Source organism: Cornus florida, unplaced genomic scaffold, assembly GCF_030987335.1.
Source record: "Cornus florida cultivar Cherokee Brave unplaced genomic scaffold, ASM3098733v1 CherokeeBrave_3.0.0_Hap2_Chr01, whole genome shotgun sequence".
NCBI classification, from domain to species: Eukaryota; Viridiplantae; Streptophyta; class Magnoliopsida; order Cornales; family Cornaceae; genus Cornus; species Cornus florida.
The window spans coordinates 64,152,992-64,160,923 of record NW_026775571.1 but is presented as its reverse complement, the minus strand read 5'-3'; the positions used below and the strand labels follow the sequence as shown (position 1 = coordinate 64,160,923).

Genomic DNA, 7,932 nt, shown 5'->3' with positions numbered 1-7,932 from the left:
GTTTTGCAACGAAACTTTTTGTCACTAAATACAGACAATTTGTTGCCAAAAACTTTTTGCAACAAAAAAACTTTGTGGCGAGGTTGTCCCTATAAGCTCGTGACAAAAGGGTTTACGCAACAAAAACTTTTGTCCCAAAAAGTTCAATCTTTTGCAACAAAAAATTTACTTGTCAGGAAAGATACAACGATTAGCAACAAATAATTTGTCTCCATTTCTCCAAAAATTTGTTGCTTAATATAACTCCATTCCAAGGACTTTTGTTGGTAAAAGACTTTTGTTGCTAAAAGGTTGATCTTTTGCAACAAGAAATTTACTTGTCCCTAAAGAGTGACAATTGGCAACAAACAATTTGTCCTTATTTATCCACAAATTTGTTGCTGAATTTTGTTGCTAAATATACAATAATTTGCAACAAAGCTAGATTGTTTCTAAAAATGTATCTATTTGCAACAAAACTAGATTGTTTCTAAAAATGTATTTATTTACAACAAAACTAGATTGTTTCTAAAAATGTATCTATCTGCAACAAAGCTAGATTATTTCTAAAAATGTACCTATTTGCAACAAAACTAGATTGTTTCTAAAATGTACCTATTTGCAACAAAACTAGATTGTTTCTAAAAAATATATCTATTTGCAACAAAATTATATTTGTCACTTCATATAGTGCGATTTACAACAAAACTACCTTTGTCATAAGTGTTAATATTTAACAACAAATATTTTTAGTTGCCAATTTTAAAAAATTTGTGAATAAATGCATTAAAAATCATAATTTAATTTTTATTTTTTTTTTGTTCCCAATAATGTTTTTCTTCCTCTCAATAAACTAATTTATAAAACATCTTTTTTTCTCACTAATATCAAACATGTCAATTAAACAATTATCAATTACAAAATATACAATCTAATATTTTACAAATGAAAGGTAAAATACTATTTCATATATCCAATCATCCATACATATTCCAAATATGGGATCAAAACGAGATTCATATACATAGAGAATGATTAAACCTATATCCAACAATATAGGGAGATAGGAGATCCAAAAGTACAAAAGTGAATTTTTTCTAAGCCCATATGAAACAAAAAAACATAATCAATGGAACTGTAACAAAAACTAATACCATCTACATGTAACTTGCCAACAATGGGGAGATGGGAGATCCACAAATACAATCCCTTGTAATAACCAAAAGTACAAAAGTGAATTTGTTTTGAGCCCAATGAAACAAAAAAAAATATAGTCACTGGTCTGCAACAAAAAGATGTCAAAAAGCTAGTAAGCCCAGCTACCTGCAATCTGCCAATAATGGGAAGATGGGAGATCCATAAATCTAATCCCATGTAAGAACCAAAAGTACAAAAGTGAGTTTATCCTGAGCCCATATGAAACAAAAAATTTAGTTAATGGGCCTGCAACAAAAAGTCAAAAAGATAATCCCAGCCACATGCAATCTGTCAAAAAACATAGAAAAATTATGATTAGTTCAAACCACTATAACAAATTTAAGTTTCTACAACATCTTCTCATAATTTCAAGGCCTTTTTTACACACTAAGAATGCAAAAATACAAACCAAATAACAAACCACAAGATAACAAATAATTATTAGAGCATAAAAAAATATCTTAAACAATTCACATTAATACAAAAGTCAACATGTTTGGAATGATTACAAACACATTAACATGTTTGGACTTCAACTATTGATGGACTTGCAGTAGGTGTTTCTGGGTTCGGTTCTCTTCTTCCTCTTTTTACACTAACTTTACTCTTTAATTTAGAAAATAGGCACCTATTTTGACTTCATCTTCTTCTCCATCACCATCAACACCATCTCTCTTTCTCTCACACACACACTATCAATATAAATATACACACATGCTAATGGTGTAATGATGAAGATACATTTCTTTAATTTTATATAAGCACACATGGTTCTTTAATTGGCTAGCTGAAAATTAGCTCTCTACATGTGCTCTATTGCAAATTGAGGAATATTTCTATATTTTTGGGAGGAGATTAATGAATGTAAGGTTGAACTATGTACCTAGCATGACAGAACCCACTAAGGAGCTAGTCCACTACACCTACTACAGAAATTGGCCCAATGCCTCACTAATTTCTTTGTAATTACTACTATTGACTTAACAAAATTTAAAAATCTAATTTATTTGTAATTACTACTAGTGACTTGACACAATTCAAAAATACAGTTCACTGTAAACTATTCAAGTCTTTCTAAAGGCAAAGTGAGCATGGAAGTGAATTAAATTTTTTACTTTTTTAAAACAAGGACTACTAACCTAAGAAAGAGCATCAAAGTTTATAAACCAACTATTTAGTAATACATCAAGACAATAATAATAAAAAAATAAAAAATAAAAAAAAAAAGACCAGTTGTATTAAAGAACCAATCGCAAAGCAATGCATTTTGCTATAGTTCAGTTCATTGTATTACATTGAAAGGGCAGCACAAGCAAAGTCTCATGCATGCTCCTTCCATAACTAACTAAAATAAACCTGACTAGTCCATAATACTCTTAAAAGACTGATGTTAAACAAATCAGACTTCTCATGCAACCCCCATCATTATTCTATTAGAAATTTCTTTCCTTTTCTTTCAAGTTTTGCTCTCTTTTTCAATTCTTTTATAACTGTCAACATTGGCACTGGGGATTTTTGTGAAATTCAACCAAAATTTGTAAAAGCAATAATATACAACAAACAATTCAAAGTAGCTGTTCTCAATGTACACCTACGTTTGTCACCTAGAACTTTTGCCATTGCACCAAGTAATGGCCCCTCTATGTAGACTATATCTTCTTTCAAATTGCAAAACAGATTTGTCTTATTCATATTTTTGTTAGTGATTCTCTTTGGCCCTTCTCTAATTGGTGCTATAGCTTTTTCTAAATTCATTTCTTATTCAGCTATGTCATTTTTCCCCCCCCCCCCCAGTGGTCTAAATCAAATTATCAGTTCAAAAGTATGCTGCAATTTGTGGAGAAGTTTCTTGATGGCCAACATTATCGGGCTTAGGAGACTTTAGGAAAGAGATACTGTCATGCCTCAATTTTTACTAGAATCTAATATTTTATTTTAAGTGAACCTTCTTCCAGTCATCTATTTTGGAGACATAACAAAAATAATCTACAGATCCTACTTTACTTAGAATTTCTGATTGCACTTTGAGTGAACCTTCTCTAAATCATGTGTCTAAGGCTTTCTGGAAGGTTAAATATTTGGCCTTAAGAGATCTCATGTGCAGCAACTCTTTAAAAATATGGGTCTCCAATCTTTCTGGAAGGTTATGACATGTCCAATTATAATAATGAAAATGTCTTAAAACTTCCTAGTTGTAACTCATTTATTATTCTTATAGCTATAACATTTAGGTTGTTGACAAGGTTAATGGCTATCTTTTCCCAAGGGAGAATATCAAGGCTCTAACAGATCTTGTATTGCAAGTGATATCAAAGGGAAGATTATCACCTCTAGCACGCAATGTTGCATTGCTTGGAAAATATTCTTCTAAAAACTTAATGGTTCAAGAAACTGTCGAAGTTTATGCTTCGCTATTAGAAAATGTTCTCAAGTTCCCATATGAAGTTGCAACTCCCGAGGATTTTAGCAAAACTTATGAAAGATAATTTGTATATATGATTGGTAATAATTAGGCAGAATTATGATGCATTGACTAATCATGACTAATAAAGGGATTCCCTGAAAATAACAAGTAGAAATGCTCCAAGCAAAAGATGAGGGGAACCCAGTAAATAATCACGATAAGGTTTTCCAAGTATTTGGAATCAAATATTTAAAGGTATCCCATTTTGTGACACTTGGTATCATTGTACTCCTTACTAAACTTGCTAAATTCATAATCCAGATTCTAGAATCTAGATTTTAAAAAATGATATTGCAAACCAAAATAATTATGAGAACCTTAAAATTGCTTTTTGACCTTGCTGTATTTTGTTATTTTTTAATTTAGTATCCATTGTAGAATTTCTAATGTAACGGATAATCTTTGGCATTTCCAATCAAATCTCAAGCATAATCAATCAGACTAAAAATAAAACAAGAATAGAGCTAAGCAGGCTAACACTAAAAGAAAACAACCACCCAAGCATAACCAATCACCACCCAAAGAATCACATGCCTAATTTTCTCAAGACAGTTGCCACTAAACAAAAATATTCTCCTTCCAACATCATAAAAAAATTACATTCTAGCAAGTATTAATTCCCTCTATGTAGTAGACAATTAATTGAACTTACTAAGTAGGACGATAAGGCTCCCTGGACAATGAGCCTCCCAGAGCTTGCTGCAGCAGTAAATTAAATTTAAGTTTCAAGGGTTAGGATACTGACCAAACTATTGTGTTTATATATATTTATATTTGAGGTAAGTCTATTGTAAATAAAAAATTTCTTCCTAGGAGCCTCTTTCATTGTATGGGAAAACTTTTATTACGAGTGGGTGAACATAAACACCGTCAAGGTGAAGTCAGAATTGGATAAAAAAAAATTCAAACTAAAAGTCTTGAACCAAAGACCATCCAATTCAATGATTTTTCTTCTTGAGAAAATTAATTCAGTGCCAGCTCAAGAGGCAATAAACAAGCTTGAATTATTAAACTCACAATTCTGATTCTGAATTGCTTCCAAATTACCCAATTAAGTAAAGAACCTACTTATAGATATTGAAACAGCCAATCTAGTTGTTTGGGCTTTCAGATATACCTCTTACAATTCATCAGCATTACATCCCAACAATTTCCCTTATTTTTACTGAATTACAAGATGTAATTATTTTCTGGTACCCATGAAAAAGTAAAGAACAAGTAGAGATTGTTTCTGGCACCATGATATTTTGATCAAAAATTAAAAGGAAAATGCTAATTTATAAGAGTAAAAACCTTCTATTTAATTAGTAATGGTGCATCAATGGGTTAATTTTTTTATTTGAAGATTTTAAAATTACAAATTAAGGTGTAACAACTAGATAGCTAAATATTGACATATCATCTTAAAAAGAGAGATGGGGTTACGGAAATCACCCACAAAAAATAAAAAAAAAATAATTAAAAAAAGTTAAGATAAATTGGATAAGACCTATAAAACCCCAAAGGCCACTTTGTACTCATTGATGACCTCACGACCCATATACAAGCCAAGAACCCAGTCACCACATCCCTTTTGGTTTTACCATTTCCTTGTCATTTTCTCATACCCATGTTGCTTAGCTTAGGTGTTAACAGTACTTACCAAACTTATAAAACTTAGTTTTTTTATTTTTCTTTTCAAGAGAGGAAGTAGAAACTTTAATTTCACTTAATTTTGTGTCGCAATTTTCATTTGGACTCAATTAAGTGGCAAGACAGATCAAGCTTACTTCCCTTTTTAATTTTTAGATACAATATTTTTAAAGAATGTGGCCCTTTCCAACGGGATTTGGTGCTATAGCTTTTTCTAAATACATTCATTTCTCATTCAGCCACGTCATTTTTTTCCCCCCAGTGGTCTAAATCAAATTATCAGTTCAAAAGTATGCTCTAATTTATAGACAAGTTTCTTGATGGCCAACATTATCAGGCTTAGGAGACTTTACGAAAGAGATACTATCATGCCTCAATTTTCACTAGAATCTAATATTTTATTTTAAGTGAACCTTCTTCCAGTCATCTATTTTGGAGACATAACAAAAATTATCTGCAGATCCTACTTTACTTAGAATTTCTGATTGCACTTTGAGTGAACCTTCTCTAAATCATGTGTCTAAGGCTTTCTGGAAGGTTAAATATTTGGCCTTAAAAGATCTCATGTGCAGCAACTCTTTAAAAATATGGGTCTCCAATCTTTCTGGAAGGTTATGACATGTCCAATTATAATAATGAAAATGTCTTAAAACTTCCTGTTGTAACTCATTTATTATTCTTATGGCTATAACATTTAGGTTGTTGACAAGGTGAATATCTATCTTTTCCCAAGGAAGAATATCAGGGATGTAACAGATCTTGTATTGCAAGTGGTATCAAAGGGAAGATTATCACCTCTAACTCATAATGTTCATCGCTTGGAAAATATTCTTCTAAAAACTTAATGGTTCAAGAAACTGTCGAAGTTTATGCTTCGCTATCAGAAAATGTTCTCAAGTTCCCATCTGAAGTTGCAACTCCCAAGGATGTTAGCGAAACTTATGAAAGATAATTTGTGTATATATATATATATATATATATATATATATATATAGATATATATTTATTGACAGTGAACCCTAATTTCATAAGAAAAATGATAAGGAAATGTAAATTAATTATACTTACCAAATATAAATAAAATGAATTGTGGTTAATTTATTTCTAATGAAATTAAAAGCTTTATTTACTTATATGTGTGTGTAAACAATTAAACATCAACAACAAAGCTTCCGGCCAAGCAAGCAACATCCAATTACTTTCCTTTTTCCTTCAAATAGCAAACTAGGTTATGATTTTTAATCAATTCAGATTGGTCATGCAAACCAGCTTATGAGTTGTTGAATTCAAGTAATTTGCTACATATAATTAATTTCATAGATCTTTTTCTTTTTTTTTAAATTATTTGGTGTGTTTGATTTTTCACTAGAATTTCTCAATATCTTCTTGAATTTAGTTGATTTCAATTTCAAAATCAATGATATATTTTGGTTTTGAATTCTGATTCTGGAAAATGTTTGAACACAAATTATACTCAACCTAACTCCCACATTCCACAATTTCACAAGTTGAGATGCATGTAATCATCAACTAACCCATTCTCATATAATTTAATTACTTCAATTATATAATATAAGCACCTATATGCATATAAACGCTTAGATAAGTACAGGGATGTACCAATCAAATAGAACTCTAATCTACTAAGGATGATGTCATTGTCCAAATCACAATTCCCTTGCGACTGATCCACACACTAGGTACAATTATGCTCATGTATGTGTGAGTTAAATCTAACCATATGCAATAAGGAAATAATTTGAACAAGTATAACTATGTGTGTGTGTGTGTGTGTGTGTGTGTGTGTGTGTATCACTCACACCTCAGTTCTATATCTGTCATGATACCAAATATAGCAATAACAATTAATAACAAGATATTAGCAAGTATAACCGTATTAGCATATTCACCTATAATTTCATGGTTACGCTATGCACTGTTATCACAAATAATTTACTAATATCTATATTTGGTAATAGATGTAATTAGCCTATAATATATTAAACAATGAAAATTAAAATATAGTAGAGATCTACTTGCCTGTTACTTCTTCACAGGTTGTATCTCCTCCAAAAGATCTCCCTTCAAATTCCACTCCCTTCCTGATTAATCACGAACTTCCTTCTCAGGCTAAATCTCTTCCTATATAGAAACTTTTTATTATCAGGCGACAGTTCCCTCAAAAAAAAATATCTCACAACAAATGGTGGTATACAAGGCCGCGTGACCAAATTTAAAATTAAAATACTGATCTGCCTAACAATCCCATTTTCCAAATATATATATATATATATATATATATATATATATATATATATATATATATATTGCATCGTTAATATAATAGGTATTATATAATAAATTAAAAATCGTGGACGTATAAATAGCAAGAGAAATATCTTCCTTATATATATATATATATATATATATATATAGCAAGAGAAATATAGAGAGAAAGAAAGACCTTGCAATTGAGCCTACAATCTGATGATGATAAACTAGGGCATCGTCTTCATCTTGAGAAGAAAAGAACAGATCGATCGAGTGAAAGATTTTCCTTTACTTTTCTGTAAATAGTCTTTGGAATTTCGTATGCAGAAAGGAGCTTCTTTCGTTGAAAGCTTGACAGAAGGCAGGGCACATATAATTTGTGTTAAGAA

At 30.7% G+C, this 7,932-nt stretch overlaps 1 long non-coding RNA gene across 1 annotated transcript; it reads right to left on the bottom strand.

Moving 5' to 3' along the window:
- Positions 1-916: 916 nt before the first annotated feature.
- On the bottom strand, positions 917-7,302 carry LOC132298931 (uncharacterized). Its single transcript, XR_009479994.1, has 2 exons — positions 4,293-7,302; positions 917-1,464 (listed from the first exon to the last, which is right to left on the bottom strand). It is a non-coding gene; the product is annotated as an uncharacterized LOC132298931 (long non-coding RNA).
- Between the last annotated feature and the right edge of the window lie 630 nt (positions 7,303-7,932).